Source organism: Mercenaria mercenaria, chromosome 6 (assembly GCF_021730395.1).
Source record: "Mercenaria mercenaria strain notata chromosome 6, MADL_Memer_1, whole genome shotgun sequence".
Classification (NCBI taxonomy): Eukaryota; Metazoa; Mollusca; class Bivalvia; order Venerida; family Veneridae; genus Mercenaria; species Mercenaria mercenaria.
This window is the reverse complement of record NC_069366.1, coordinates 21,803,266-21,819,475: the sequence shown is the minus strand read 5'-3', so window position 1 is coordinate 21,819,475 and position 16,210 is coordinate 21,803,266. Positions and strand designations below refer to the sequence as shown.

At 36.4% G+C, this 16,210-nt stretch overlaps 1 protein-coding gene across 6 annotated transcripts in view; it reads right to left on the bottom strand.

Annotated features, from left to right (window-relative positions):
* Positions 1–16,210, bottom strand: part of LOC123549443 (uncharacterized) — a 100,801-nt gene that overhangs the window by 41,047 nt on the left and 43,544 nt on the right. The window contains exon 1 of one of the 6 annotated variants that reach the window (XM_053545370.1): positions 11,050–11,185. The exons of 4 other annotated variants lie outside the window; for them this stretch is intronic. The gene's annotated coding sequence lies outside the window, so the exon portion shown is untranslated. Of the gene's footprint in view, positions 1–7,166; positions 7,230–11,049; positions 11,186–16,210 lie in introns of those variants that run through there. One more of the 6 variants, XM_053545372.1, reaches the window with a different exon arrangement.

The window sequence follows — 16,210 nt, the reverse complement described above, 5'->3', positions numbered from 1 at the left end:
ATAACATATACAAACTTTTCCTTTGATTTGACCTGGTGACCTAGTTTCTGACCCCACGTGACCCAGATTTGAAATCATGCAAGACTTCATGATAACAACCATTCTGACCAAGTTTTATGAAGATAGAATCAAAAATGTGCCCCCTCAGGTGTAAACAAGCTTATTTTTTTATTTGACCTGGTGACTCAGACAAAAATTCATCTGATATTTCATGCAGACAAACATTCTGACCAAGTTTCATGCACATCAAATGAACAGTGTGTAAACAAGCTTTTCCTTTGATTTGACCGTGTGACCTAGTTTTTGACCCCGTATGACCCAGTTTCGAATTTGGCCTAGGACAAAAGTTTCATGAAGATAGGGTCATAAATGTGGCCTGAAGAGAGTCAACAAGATTTTCCTTTGATTTGACTGGGTGACCTAGTTGTTGACCCCATATAACCCAGTTTCGAACTTGGCCTAGAAATCATCAAGATAAACATTTTGACCAGGTTTTATGAAGACAGAGTCATACATGTTGCCTCTAGGTTGTTAACAACCTTTTCCTTTGATTTGACCCGATGACCTAGTTTTTGACCCGACATGACCAAGTTTCGATCCAGGCCTAGAGATCATCAAGATAATCATTCTGTGCAAGCTTGTATCAAATCAAAGCATAAATGAAACCTCTATATGGCTGAAAGGGCCAAAACAGAAACTCTTGCCCATTTCAGGGGCAGTAACTCTAGAACCCATATTGGAATCTAGCCGGTTTTCGAAAGGAAACAAGATCTTATTGTGACTTAAGTTGTATGTAAGTGTGGTTAAAATCAAGTACAAAATGTCACATCTATCATGTTCACAAGGTAAAAATTAACAAATTTTGGCTCTTTCAGGGGTCAATCAGGGACCGTAACTCCGGAACCTATGATTGGATCTGACAGATTCATCATGGAATCCAAGATTTATTGTTGTTGAAGATATTTTGCAAGTTTGTATCAAATCAAACCATAAATGAGGTCTCTATACCGCTGCAAAAGCCAAAATAGCAAGTTTTGCCCCTTTAAAGGTCCATAACTCTGGAACCCATGACAGGATCTAGCCAATTTTCAAAAGGAACCGAGCTGTTATGCCAATACAAGTTGTGTGCAAGTTTGATTAAAGTTGATTGCAAACTGTGGTCTCTATCGTGTTCACAAGCCGAAAAAAGCAAATTTTGGCCCTTTAAGGGGCCATAACTCTGGAACCTATGATGGGATCTGGCCAGTTTTCGAAAGGAGCCGAGATATTATGCCAATACAAGTTGTGTGCAAGTTTGATTGCAAAATGTGGTCTCTATCGTGTTCACAAGAAATTGTGGACGGACGGACAAAGGGTGATCACAAAAGCTCACCCTGTCGCTATGTGACAGGTGAGCTAAAATAGTGAAAATCATGTGTAGGTTCATAATAAACTTGGTATGTAGGTGTGTAGCATAATATAATGTCAAAGAATGCTGGTAAAGTAAAATTTTAGAACAATTTGGTAAAATGCAAAGGCAGACTGAATGAGCAATACAAGCACTTGGTAAAAACAGAAATATTTTCTCGAGATCGACTGTTTGTTGCGAAAAAAACTTTAAATTGTAATACCGTCACATCAACAATATTAAAACTGATATATATTCTTCGTTAACCACTTGCAATATACAGCACGACAAACACTAAACTGGCAAGCAGGAAATTTACCATTTCATTTTTCTAAAATTTCCTATGCTATATTTTAGAGGATAATTTTATTTCTAAATCTCCGGCAATCAATTTATTCAGCATTAAGAAATGACAACATTCAAAAGGTCTGTTAACGATCGACACCTACCACTGTGCTGCAGTAAAAGGTGGTCATCAGGACAAGTGCTGGCCGGCATCAAAACTTGGGACATTTAATTAGCAACTCTTGTCAACAGTGTCTCAAATGTCTAACCGACGCATGAACCCTGATAGTTCATCTTATATACTGAATTAGTACTAACAGTACTACATAACCAACATTTTTTATGCTATTACTGTGTCCCTTTTAGTCATTTATGGCTATCTGACAGTACGAGTTACAAAGAGCTGTGACCTTCGCCACTGGCAAACCACTACATATAACTTCAAAACAAAGTCCACTATTAGCAAGTGGGGCAATATATGCCCTAAGTTTTACATCAGAGGATGGGAGCAAAATTTAAAGAACTTGACTGTTGAAGCCCCATGGACAGGAACAACAAAGGAAAGAAGTTAAAAAAAGAATTCTAAGTCCACAAAAAAATCCTTACCAGGTATAGGTATGTCAAAATACACCTAAAAATTGGAGGTACCATCCATGTTGTACCACAGAAAAGTGGTCTCGGTTTTTCCCTACGGCCAATAATAAAAAAGTTTCAAAATAAGCTATTTATAGTAACATAAAATGGAAGTAATTAAAATTTTTTTTATTGTAAGTGACAAAAAAAGGGATCTGCCAAATAAAAACAAGAGCACTGCAATGCAGAGCAATATACACAATGCAAAGTAATATATGACCTCTGACCCCTAAGTGTGACTTTGACCTTGAAGCGAGTCATCCGAAACATGCGCTCTGCATGTCATCTCAGTGTGGTGAACATTTGTGCCAAGTTTCTTTGAAATCCTTCATGCAGTTCAAGAGTTACAGAGCGGACACAAAACAAACTGATATGACCTTTGACCTTGAGGTGAGACATCCAAAACATGTGCTCTGCACGTTGTCTCGGTGTGGTGAACATTTGTGTCAAGTTTCTTTGAAATCCTTCAAGGGGTTCAAGAATTACAGAGCAGACACGAAATTGCTAACAGACGGACACCGGGGGTATAACATAATACGTCCCTTCGGGCGAATAAAAAGCTCTTCAAAAGAACCTACATCTTTTTTTTCCTTACTGATTTCTAACCAACAATTTTACAATAGATAGTTACGGTAGCAAAGTTACAGTAGCAATTTAAGTTTTGGCCTGACTGCATGGTCTTCAACAGGGATGTCTTTTCGGCCGTCTTTTCTTTCAAAGTTTAATCTCTATTATATAGAGAATTTGGAATACCATGTGATCTCCTGCAAAATGTTCTTCCTTCTTTATCATGGCTCTGTATTAACCCTTACCTGGTTCTGCCTTTGCGACCAGTGTAGATCAAGATCAGCCCGCACATCTGTGCTGTCTGATCATGGTCTGCACTGTTCCCCTTTCAGTCAGTACCATTTTGTTAAGCACCCCTTTTAACAGTTAATGGACCTGTCCAAATTGGAAGCTTGACAAGTTCATTATAGAAATTTAGCAAGGTAAGGGTTAAATAATCAATGGCAAGAAACTACACTCTTCTATTTGGAAAACAGAAAATGAATGATCAGGCAGGTCATAAAAATAATATATACATTGTATATACAAATTGTAAATGACATTATTGCAATCTTGATTAGTTCTTTTTTGTGTGATCGGAAAAAGAGAAGTTCAAAGACCTGAGAAAAGTGTCATAAAGCAATTGTTTGTCTATGGTGACAGCTGTTGATGAGGTACACCTGTATGATAGGAAATAAGAAATATTCCCTGTATGTCACTGTTGAATGAAGCCTCTTTCATTTTTTTTTGGTACTTTTAAGATGGCTAGACTTGGGGACAGTTCAGTTACATCTCAAATATTGTCACCATGCTTGAAGAACCTTTTAATGCATTTGTAATAATGTCAAGAGTGAAAAAAGTTAATCATAGCTTTTAGCCAATTTGCCTATTGGTAATGCCATTTGCTTAATAAAAAGGGAGATAACTTTGGTAAAACAGTCTCTTTTCTGAGAAACTGTGTACAACTCACGCTCTAGCTTTGGACACATACACTAAAAGTACAGAATGAGGTTTTATTTTTCAACAATAAATTTGTCTCTTCCTTCACTAAGTATGAGTAATTTATCAAAATTAGATGATTCTCAATTTATGTAAATAGTGCCTTTGGCTCTTTCCAGAAGCAGGTGATATTAAGAACATATTCAATGTATTTAAATCTTTTCTCGAAACTTGTGAAGTGGAAAAAGTGGAAAATACTTGAAACTGGTTTTTTCTCATAAAGCTTTCTTATTTGTTTGTTTGTTTTGGGTATAAAACTGTTTTTCAACAGTGTTTCAACTGTATTCCTGGATTCTGTACCACACAAAAGATTTCAGACACAGTGTCTTATCAAATTGTCACAAAGAACACACATCTCACCCAGGGATGGATTACTCACGACCCTCCCTACTGAGCTAAGTCAGCTGGTTTTCAGATAACACTTAAGCGATTAAAGGGACATGACTTTTAAAACTAATAACTGCATTATGGTTTTATAACTAAAATTCCAGTTTGGATGAATGGAAGTGCTTTCATTGTCCACAAGTTTCTAAAGTCAAACAGCAGACACTTAGGTCACATTGTGATTAGAAAAAATCTTATCTCTTCGGTATGCAGTTTTGGAGGAAACCATTTTTTCTACAAGTTCCCCTGATGTCATAACACTGACTCATATTGCAGTCCAAAATTTGGCCCTAGCATACCTATTTGAATAAACTTCAAACAGGTCATCAATAAGATAATACAGACCAACCTTGATGAAGATCCATCAGGCTGTTTATAGTATATCTATTTTAAAACTGGTGGCTCCTATGGATAGGAGAATTCTTTTACAAACTTGTGAGATCCATGCAAAAGAAAGCTCTTCAGAGCAAGTTTGGTGAAGATCCATGAAACTGTTCAGGAGAAGACGTAACTTAACCTTTACCCTGCTAAATTTCTATAATGGACTGGTCTATCATTCAATTTGGGCAGTACCATTTATTATTCGAAGGGGTGTTCACTGAAAATTTACTGACTGAATAGCGAACAGTGCAGACCATGATCAGACTGCACGGATGTGCAGGCTGATCTTGGTCTGCACTGGTCGCAAAGGCAGAATCACTTGCCGGCAGCAGGCTAAAGGTTAAAAAGAAATGCTGGCGAGGGATGCCAAAGTTCCAACCTGTACTGAAAACTTAACCTAAGCCTTTTGACCCTGTCCACTAAAAAGCCATATGAACTAAGAAAAACATCATTTTCTGGTCTTTCCATAACATTCAATCTTCGATCTTCTTGAAAGAGTGACTGCATAGCAAGAAATATGGTTGCCATTCAACCTGGACCTGGACTTTGCAGGGACACACTGGCTTTGGTCATAAGCACATTAATTTGCACAACATCAGTTCTAAGTGTTTAAAGATTATTTTCATACTCTTCATAAATTCTCCACAAAGGAGTTAAAACAGTTCACTAAAATGTTAACTTTTGAGGTTACCTGCTGCAATTAAAGATGCATGTGAAGATGCTATTAGTTCTCCCTCCTTTATGCTAGAGGTAACATTCATTACTAGGTAATTTATCTTATTTCCCTGTCTTAAGGCATAGTATGAAGTATTTAAGCAGTCTTATAAAATCAGAAAGGTATGTAAGAAAATTTCAAGTCTAGTTATTTTCTTAAGAGAATGAGCGCAGTTAAATTGTACTTCTGATGAAATTATAAATTATTTCAGAAGAGATTAAACCATTTAAGGTTAGGGGTTCAAAATTTGCAATCCACTTCAGCTCAAATTCTGTATAAAAAAAACAACAGATATAACTAATAATATAACTACAAAATACTTGGCCCACCCGCTTAGCTCAATAGGTAGAGCGTTGGTCTATGAATCGCGGGGTCGTGAGTTCGGTCCTTGGGCAGGGCGTATGTTCTCCATGACTATTTGATAAAGGACATTGTGTCTGAAATCATTAGTCCTCCACCTCTGATTCATGTGGGGAAGTTGGCAGTTACTTGCGGAGAACAGGTTTGTACTGGTTTAGAATCCAGGAACACTGGTTAGGTTAACTGCCCGCCGTTACATGACTGAAATACTGTCGAAAAATGGCATTAAACCAAAAAACAAACAAAACAAAATACTCACGTATAGTATTATCCCCCCTGACCAAGTAAAAGTAAAGTTTTTCCCCTTGATTTGGAATATTTGGAATTTTTGACTGTATCTAAGTAACTTTCTGACAGATCTTAAACACTTTAGAAAATCCACAAAACTTTACACAATTATAGATCACTATAGGGTGGTGGTGCAAGCGCAACTTTCATCAAGATCACTTCAGTAACTTCAGAGTTATTGCCCTTATTTCAATTTACAATCCATAAATTCCCACATAACAAAGTAATGCACTGATGCATCTTCATGAAATTTAATACAAATATAGATTACTATAGGGTGGTGGTGTGTGCACAGCTTTCATCAGGATCTCTTCCGTAACTGCAGACTTATTGCCCTTGAACAAGTAAACCATGCCATGGTCCTATTGTACATATTGTGTAAGTCTGAAAACTTAAGTATCTTTTAAAATATAGTTCCCTCACTAAAAAAACAACCTATTCAGCGGGGGATATAAATACAACTGAATTTGTTTCTTGAGCATCCTGCTGACATCTTTCCTTCACAGTGGCCATTCAAAATATTAATGTAGTATGTCAACAGTAAATGGTAAAAGGTAAAGGTCTTGTCTATTATAGTGTCACCCCTATTGAAAGGGCCAGCCAATTTGGCTTATGAGACACCTTTATTGTGCGTACCAATTACCTCCCAACTCCTACCACTACACCAGGCGGATAGAAGTCTGTAACTATTCATTTAACTAGCTCGTGGCTCACGAACCGGCCTTTTCGGAACGAGTCCCATGACAAACATCCCCCGGATGTATGCTCCCCATGGGGCTCGAACCTTCGACCTCCTGATCCCAAGGCGGACGCCTTAAACACTAGGCCATGGTGACCGGTATGTAAAGATCTACAGACAAAGTTTGGGGAACATTTATAATGGATACAGAAGGAGAAATTATCTGGATACATTGCAATGCATTTACAACACTGGAAGGTCCTTACTGTTACAATTGACAGAAATATAGTAATTGAAAGAACCCAAAATATTTTTTACCAGGTTAAAAAGTTTGAGACAGTTTAAGATATAAAAGAGAAACCACATATACAAACAGTATTATCAAATCAGTTGTCACCAAAATGTTACAATAACGAAAGTGCTGTTATCTTATCATAGCCCTCTCCCCCACCAGCAAAAAAAACAAACATGAATACAATCTTTATTTTCAAGAAAGAAAAAGAACATACCAATAGACTTTCCATCCTGTAAGAAAAACGTCTTTAATTCCATAAATTTGGAGCTGATGTGAGGCCTGTACAGCTTGGAACTTGTCATCAAAATCAGTGATACAGTATTAAGATAATAGAGTCCAATGATTCTAGTGTTGTGATAAACCTGTTTGTTTTGCTAGAGATATCGGTCTACAAAACTATACATGGTACAAGTAGCATCCAGACCACAACCTCAGACAACAAGGTGTCACAAGTCACGACAAATATATCAAGCTCAGTCGCCCAATTTAGATTTTACTGCTCAATGACTTTTTTAATGCTTGACCGTTAACTTTAAAGAAATAGGAGAATTATCATTGCTCTGACCTGTAAACTGTCTAAATTTGTTCCATGTTATTTGAATATGAATAATTGTGTATAACAATGTTTAACAGGTAACAGTGATAATAATGATGATGATGATGATGATGACAGAAGATGAAGATAGCACTTATGATAACAAGAGGGCCATGAAGGCCCTGTATCGCTCACCTGACCTATTGACCTAAAGATCATCAAGACAAACATTCTGACCAAGTTTCATTAAGATATGGTCATAAATGTAGCCTCTAAAGTGTTAACTAGCTTTTCCTTTGATTTGACCCGGTGACCTAGTTTTTGACCCCACATGACCCAGATTCAAACTTGACCTAAAGATCATCAAGATTAACATTCTGATTAAATTTTATGAAGATATAGTCATAAATGTGGCGTCTAGAGTGTTAACAAGCTTTTCCTTTGATTTGACCTAGTGACCTAGTTTTTGACCCCACCTGACCCAGATTTAAACTTGACCTATAGATCATCAAGATTAACATTCTGACTAAGTTTCATTAAGATATGGTCATAAATGTGGCCACTACAGTGTTAACAAGCTTTTCCTTTGATTTGACCTGGTGACCTAGATTTTGACCCCACCTGACCCAGATTTGAACTTGACCTATAGGTAATCAAGATTAACATTCTGACCAAGTTTCATTAAGATATGGTCATAAATGTGGCCTCTAGAGTGTTACCTTGCTTTTCCTTTGATTTGACCTGGTGACCTAGTTTTTGACCCTACATTACCCAGATTCAAACTGGACCTTTAAATCATCAAGATTAACATTCTGACCAAGTTTCATAAAGATATAGTCATAAATGTGACCTCTATAGTGTAACAAGTTTCGATTGAATGTGAAGTTTGCATGCCATACAAAGATCCCCTACTGGAAGCACCAATTTTTTACTGGTAACATGACAAGATCAATGAATTGTCAAAGATGTGACTCAAGTGTAAAATACATTTCCTTGATTGACTAGACCATATTTTTACACACCATGGATTAAATTGCAATATAAAAACCCACAGTTGAGGTTACATTCTGAATTTTTTGTTGGCATATTAAAACTTAAGGTTAAAAGTTTTTTTAACAACAACGGGAACTATCTTTACCAAAAAAAAAAAAAAAAAAAAAAATAATAAAAATTTTAATATAGTCCACAAGAACCATTTCCAGTAGATAAAGGGCAAAATACCCTAACTTGATGTAACATATTGTACCATCAACTATTATGAACGAACAGGGTGTAATTCTAAAAACACGCTGGCCATGGTGGTGAACATTTGAGCCAAGTTAATCATAAATCCCTCCATGCATGAAGAGAAATTGTTACCATAACAAATGACTTTTTTTTAATGACTCTTGACTTCTAAATGATTGACCTTAGACATAGGACTAGTATCTTGCGCATGACATGTTGTTCATCAGGGAATTTTTGCAACTGAATTATATCTGCTTGCATAACAAAGTTATAGAGGACAGAAAAAATCCTCTTGACCCTATATTCTAAAGGCAACCTTGCACCTTTAAGTAGGACTCGGTTTGCATCACATGTCTTCATCATGGAAACATATGTCCACGTATAGTAAAAACCTTCATACTGAAAGGTCATATTTTAACGACGGACAAAATACCTGTGACCTTTGACCCCTATTGTGAAGCCTTGACTTTGAGCTAGGGCTCCCGGCATTTGCATGACCCGTCATCATCTGGGTAAACATTATAGCTAAGTAAAAAAATCCTTAATAAATATCAGATGTTATGACCGCACCCTAACAACACTTTGTAGTAACATTGACCTGGTAGAATTTGACCCAGACTTGGGGTCTGACAGTTGTGATGACAAATGCAAACTAAAAAAGTGGACAATTTAGATGGCCATGTAATTTTAAAATCCCTCATAGATGGGAGTGACTTGAAAGGAAAAAAACCTTGTTGACTTGAACCTCCATATTAGACCGTTTGACCTTAGGTGGTCCTTTTGCGCATGACACGTCTCTCCTATGGAACAATTGTGCCAATAATTTAAATCTCTTCATGAGAGTATGGACCGAAATGAAAATGCCTGTGACCTTTGACCTCAGAATATTGTGATCCATCATTATTAGCTTGGGTGTACCGGTATGATTTGCGACACCAATCTCAAAAATCAGGGAAATTGTGCCAAGTAATACTAAAATCCCTTCAAGGTGGAGAGTTTGTGTAACAGGCAATAAAGACCTGTTGACCTTTGACCTCCTATTGTGGCCTTGACCTTTGAGCTAGGGTCTGGGTTTTGCGCATGACACGTCGTCTCATCATGGGGAACATTTGTGCCAAGTAATATTAAAATCCCTTCATGGATGACAGAGTTATGGACCGGACACGAAATTGCGGACGGACGGAATGACGGAAAGACGGAATGACGGAAAAGAGCATTCCTATAGTCCCCAAAACTGGTTTTCAACCAGTAGGGGACTAACAAGCTTTTCCTTTGATTTGACCCGGTGACCTAGTTTTTGACCCTAGATGACCCAATATCAAATTAATCCAAGATTTTATTGAGGGTAACATTCTGACCAAGTTTCATTAAGATTGGGCCAAAATTGTGACCTCTAGAGTGTTAACAAGCTTTTCCTTTGATCTGACCTGGTGACCTAGTTTTTGACCCCAGATGATCCAATATCAAACTCATCCAAAATTTTATTGAGGGTAACATTCTAACCAAGTTTCATTAAGATTGGGCCAAAATTGTGATTTCTAGAGTGTTAAAAAGCTTTTCCTTTGATTTGACCTGGTGACCTAGCTTTTGACCCCAGATGACCCAATATCGAACTCGTCCAAGATTTTATTGAGGGTAACATTCTAACCAAGTTTCATTAAGATAAGGTCAAAATTGTGACCTCTAGAGTGTTAACAGTCAAATTGTTGCTGACGGATGGACGGATGACGGAGACAGGGTGATCACAAAAGCTCACCTTGAGCACTTTGTGCTCAGGTGAGCTAAAAATGATAAATGATGATAATGTTGCCAGTCACATTTTGTTTATCACAAAAATGACTTGTTTTTTGTAATGCTGTCGATACTCTGAGGAGGATGATGATGATGATGAAGATGATGACTAAGTACACTGGTACTGGTTTAAAAAGAGATTGCAAATTTTACCTAAACGTTATCTTTATATTGATAAACTAATTTCATCATGGTGGAGGCATCTTCTGTTGTCATTATCTTATCACACAGAAATATTCTACCCACATCACAGCAGTATGGAGTTTGGACTTCAGATTGTACAAGTCCATAGGCCATTAGTTATGCTGTGTATTTAGTACAAAAATCCTACCTACTGGAAGAAAGCTTTCAAATACAATTAAAAAGTAGATATTTTTAAACTACTACCATATTCAAGTCACCGAAATCAGACAGCGGTTATTATGAAGGCACAGCTTCAAGCAGACGACAAATCAACCATGCCTATCAATTTCTATGTACCTCATTTCTTCCTGGTTAAAACATCATATTTACTCAAGAGTAAAAAAATAACAAAATAAAATACCTTGAAAATCTTCAGTCCCACCTCCTGACAAGCACTTGTAGAACAATGTCCTGGGATAGATAATTTCTAGCAAGTCCCAGTTCCCTTGTCATTTACAGCTATAAGTCATGCAGAGGAATGCAAACAAAAAAAGCTGGGATTGTCAAAGTGGTAAATCTCTAAGATAGAGAAGCCCACTTGATTGGTGATAACCAGCTACCCTCTTTTTGGATGCACTTGATTTTAGAACCTTATCTTATAATCCTCAAATATGGGAATTAAGTTCTGCAAGATTGACTTAAATCCAACAGTCAAAGATATGAGAGATAATCTTCTTTTCCTTTCTGCTAATACAGTCTGATTTAAAAATTGAACATGCCTGGATTTTAAGGAATATTTGTCACAACAAGATCCCAAATCCAGTTTTATTAGCTTTGGTCTTTGGTAACACAGGTATATAGATTTTGAAATTCCTAAATGTGAAAAAAAAATCAGACAATAGAAAGAATCTTTCAAATACGCCCTCCTCTTTATCTATGTGTTTTTACACTGCCATTTATAAGAAAACTAAAATATAAGTATGGTTTGTATGAAGAACATTTATCAAGGAAGCGGAAAACTTTTTTTTTATCTACAAGAAAGGGGAAGTTAAATTATGCGAATTACGTATTTCCAAGTTTTTCTTAAAGTCTTTACTACCATTAAAGCAGTGATGTAGATACACTGAGACATACCAGAGGCCCTAAAGTTATTTTTTCAGAAACAATAAAAAAATTTTTTGCAAGGGATCATAACTATCCCAGATATCCCTTAAAGCTTCTACACATTTATCTGCATCTAGCTATGCCCCTGAAAAAGTAGCATAATAAATATAAAAAAAAATATAATGTCAAATAAATTACACAATAAAAAAAGTTTAATTTTTTGGTCCATATTAGACAGTAACTTTAACTAAGAGTTGTACTTTACCATTTGTTAACAGAAACATCTTGGCATGCCAATAAATTTTTTTTATATTTCTAATATGTATTATTGAAGTTCTTTATTATCTCAATAATTTTTTTTTTAAAAGCAACTGAAGAAAAAAATAAGCATTTCTGAGAGAAGTTGTTAAAATCTACATTTAAATTTTTTACCAGTGAAAACATTCATTCTTTTTTGCTGTCCGCTAATGCATGTACAAAAATTGTAATGTATATACGAAGCTTGGTTCATGATCAACTTGGCAATTTATAATGCTCCCTCTTTAAATAAAGGCTTTATCATAATTATTATAACAAGTCTCAATGCGTGACTTTATTAAAGCTACTTTCCCCGCAGCTGGGGTGAGAATTTTAAACATGTTCATTTCACTGAGTTTGGCATAAAATGTATATATGACACTGGAAGATAGTGAAGTCTGAGTGACGATAAGTAAAGTAAGTTAGCTACTGGTAAAAAAAGCAAGTAGAATGTTGTTTTTCTCCATTATTTCACGTCCACTTCCTTCTGCACAATATATCTGGATATCTTGCAAAAATCATACCGTGTCTGTGCCACTGGTCACTTTCAAGGCACTTAAATTTGATCTTTTTTTTGAGAGAAAAAATTTGCCTGAAAAATCGGGAGAGAGTCACTTTAAATAAGGAAGATTATTTTTGGTAAGGCAATTGCGATAGTAATATCCTCTATACTTGTCTTGGCCTAATGACTTTGCAGTTATTGTGCACATACATAAAGGGAACAAAAATGAAATTAATCTTGATTAAGTTCCTAAAGTGTTAAATATGACATCCAAAATCATCAAATAAAATTAATTATCAGTAACATGATGATAATATACTTGTAAAATTGTCAGCCTTCCAATTACTGTTTGTGTAAATTATCGTCACCGAGATAATTCTACAAACAGTAGCAGCATCACATGTCTCGAGAGAATCACCCTCGTCACCTGACCCAGCAATATATAGATAACAATACACTGCTACTGCCCCTGTATCCATGCACGTAGCCAGTTGAAAGGCATACTTAAGGCAGTAACTGTCAAGGAAGTTACTTATTTAGTCAAAAATCTTCTTTAAACATAAAAGTACTTCTGAACCACTTGGGAAAGGAAATATTAATAGTGACATTAGGATTTCTATTTTACATAATATTTGCTACGTTTAAATTTCAAGGCCATTTATTTCAAAGTCACTTTGTGAAAACTTTTCTACAGAATCTTTTATTACTGTCTTCACAGAAGAAGTCTTGAAGCAAAATGGTTTTTTTCCCCAGTATCAGCTAATGCTATCTGTAATATTGACACTTAACCATAAAATTCTTTTGCTACGAAAATTCAGTTTACATTTATATCATATAACAAGAATTGTAGGAGCTACAAATTAGTTTTACACCAACTTTTAACCTTTAGCCTGCTGGCAGCAAGTGATTCTGCCTTTGAGACCGATGCAGAACCAAGATCAGCCTGCACGGACAGTGCAGACCAAGATCAGCCTGCACGGACAGTGCAGACCAAGGTCAGCCTGCATACTACATAATTTGTTTGCATGCTCAACAATGTTAATGTGAAGTTACAGTAAGATATAAGCAATAGTAACAAAGAAAAACAAAGGTTGTCAAGGTTACCGAAAAACTCTAACCAAGAAAGATCACGCCGACGCCGACACTGACACCAATGCCAACGCCGGGCAAGCAGAACAGCACCACTATTCTCCGAATAGTGCAGCTAAAAAGAGTCACATTTTGAATTAAATTCAACTCGATCTGATGACTGGAGAGCATTGTATGAAGTTTCAGTCCAACATGTATAGTTGTTACTGAGACAGAGCTTGATACAGTTTGAGTTGCACACAAAACTTCAATCGAAAAAGGGCAATAATTTTAATTAATTTCAATTTAGAGTAATTTAACGTGAATATTTCAGTAGGCCTGATGACTAAAAAGCCTAAAGATTCAATCCAATACATATTAAGCAAAGGTTACTGAGATATAAACTTACATCCAAACTTTAATCAAGGTGTGATGCCGACACTCAGGTGAGTAAAGAAGCTCTCGCTATTCTTCAAATATCTGAGTTTAAACTCAGAATTCAGAACAAATTTGGAATGCCGAACACACTTCAAAGTTTAACTTTGAATTTCAGTGTTAATTCTGTACATCCTTATTATAACTCTGCCATTTTTTGTAAAAATCGATTCAGTTCAAAATGTCTGTCACATGTGCTTTATACACCCTTGAAGGAAGCAAAACCGCCATATTAGAAACCCTGAGAAACACAGGCATGTGAAAGTTGGACTTGAATACACCCCTGGAAGCCAACAGTATCTAAAAGTCGGACTCTTATCAGAGGCTGAGTACTGCGACACACAGTTAAAGTCTTGGAGTTTGGACCCAAGTTATCTCTGTCTGATTTCTAACAATGTGAAATCTGGTCACTGATTTGACACCAAGTTCAAACAAGGAAGGCCTAGTTATATCTAAACCTACAGACTAGATAAGATAAACAGTTTACTGCATTCCTAATAAAGACATCTAAAAATTTACCATCCATCGAAAATATACAAATGTGATGCGGATTTAAATCCTTACCATGCTAAATTTCTATAATGAACTTGTTCATCTTTCAATTTGGACAGTACCATTAACTGTTAAAAGGGGTGCTTACCAAAACGATGCTGGCTGAATGCCAAACAGTGCAGATCTTGATCAGACTGCACAGATGTGCCAGCTGATCATGATCTACACTGGTTGCAAAGGCAGAACCAATCGTGTCCAGCATGATAAGGGCTAATCAAGAATGGGAGCTTTTAGAAACTGTTGTGTTGTCTATTTACAATCTGTTACACCTGCTTTTTCCCTATCCCAAGGATCCATCACCACTAGATAAATGATGGAATTAACCGGAATTAATGCCTCAATTCTACAATAAACATATATCTGCAAAAGGCAATATATTTAAACTAGAATCAGTACAAACTATGGCAACATCTAATCCAAAACTGTATCATATTGGCTACTGAAACATCAAACCAAGTAATGCCACAGCATCCCGATTAGAGACAAGAGATCACAGAGTGATCTTGGCGCCCACCAATGTGCCATTTTTGAGTGTTCCAAATTTCAAGACTTACTGACTAGCTCAAGGTCAAATTTCATTTCCGTACACAACACAAATCTATGCAAGTGGTCCAAATTTGAAGGCTGTAGCTTGAGAAATGTAAAAGTAGGTCACTAGGTCAAAATCAAGGTCAAATTTTACTTCGGAATACAAAACTATGCATGTGGTCCAAATTTGAAGCCTGTACCTTCAAAAATGTGAAAGTAGGTCACTAGGTCAATGTAAAGGTCAAAGTTCGTTTCGGTACACAAAACTATGCATGTGGTCCAAATCTGAAGGCTGTAGCTTGAGAAATGTAAAAGTAGGTCACTAGGTCAAAATCAAGGTCAAATTTTATTTCGGAATACAAAACTATGCATGTGGTCCAAATTTGAAGCCTGTACCTTAAAAATGTGAAAGTAGGTCACTAGGTCAATGTAAAGGTCAAAGGTCATTTCAGTACACAAAACTATGCAAGTGGTCCAAATCTGAAGGCTGTAGCTTGAGAAATGTAAAAGTAGGTCACTAGGTCAGAATCAAGGTCAAATTTTATTTCAGAATACAAAACTATGCATGTGGTCCAAATTTGAAGCCTGTACCTTCAAAAATGTGAAAGTAGGTCACTAGGTCAATGTCAAGGTCAAAATTTTTTTCGGTACACAAAACTATGCATGTAGTCCAAATTTGAAGGCTGTAGCTTGAGAAATGTGAAAGTAGGTCACTAGGTCAAAATCAATGTCAAATTTCATTTTGAAACAGGAAACTATGCATATGGTCCAAATTTGATGCCTGTACCTTCAAAAATGTGAAAGTAGGTCACTAGGTCAAAATAAAGGTCAAAGTTTTTTCCAGTGCACAAAATTATGCATGTGGTCCAAATTTGAAGGCTGTAGCTACAGAAATGTGAAAGTAGGTCACTAGGTCAAAATCAAGGTCAACTCATGTCAAGGTTCATCTTGCCACTCAAAAATATACATGTGGTCCAAGTTTGAATGTTGTAGTTACTGACAAGAACATTTTAAAAGCTTTTCCCTACATAAGTCTATATGAACCATGTGACCCCCGGGGCGGGGCCATATTGAACCCTAGGAGGATAATTTGAAC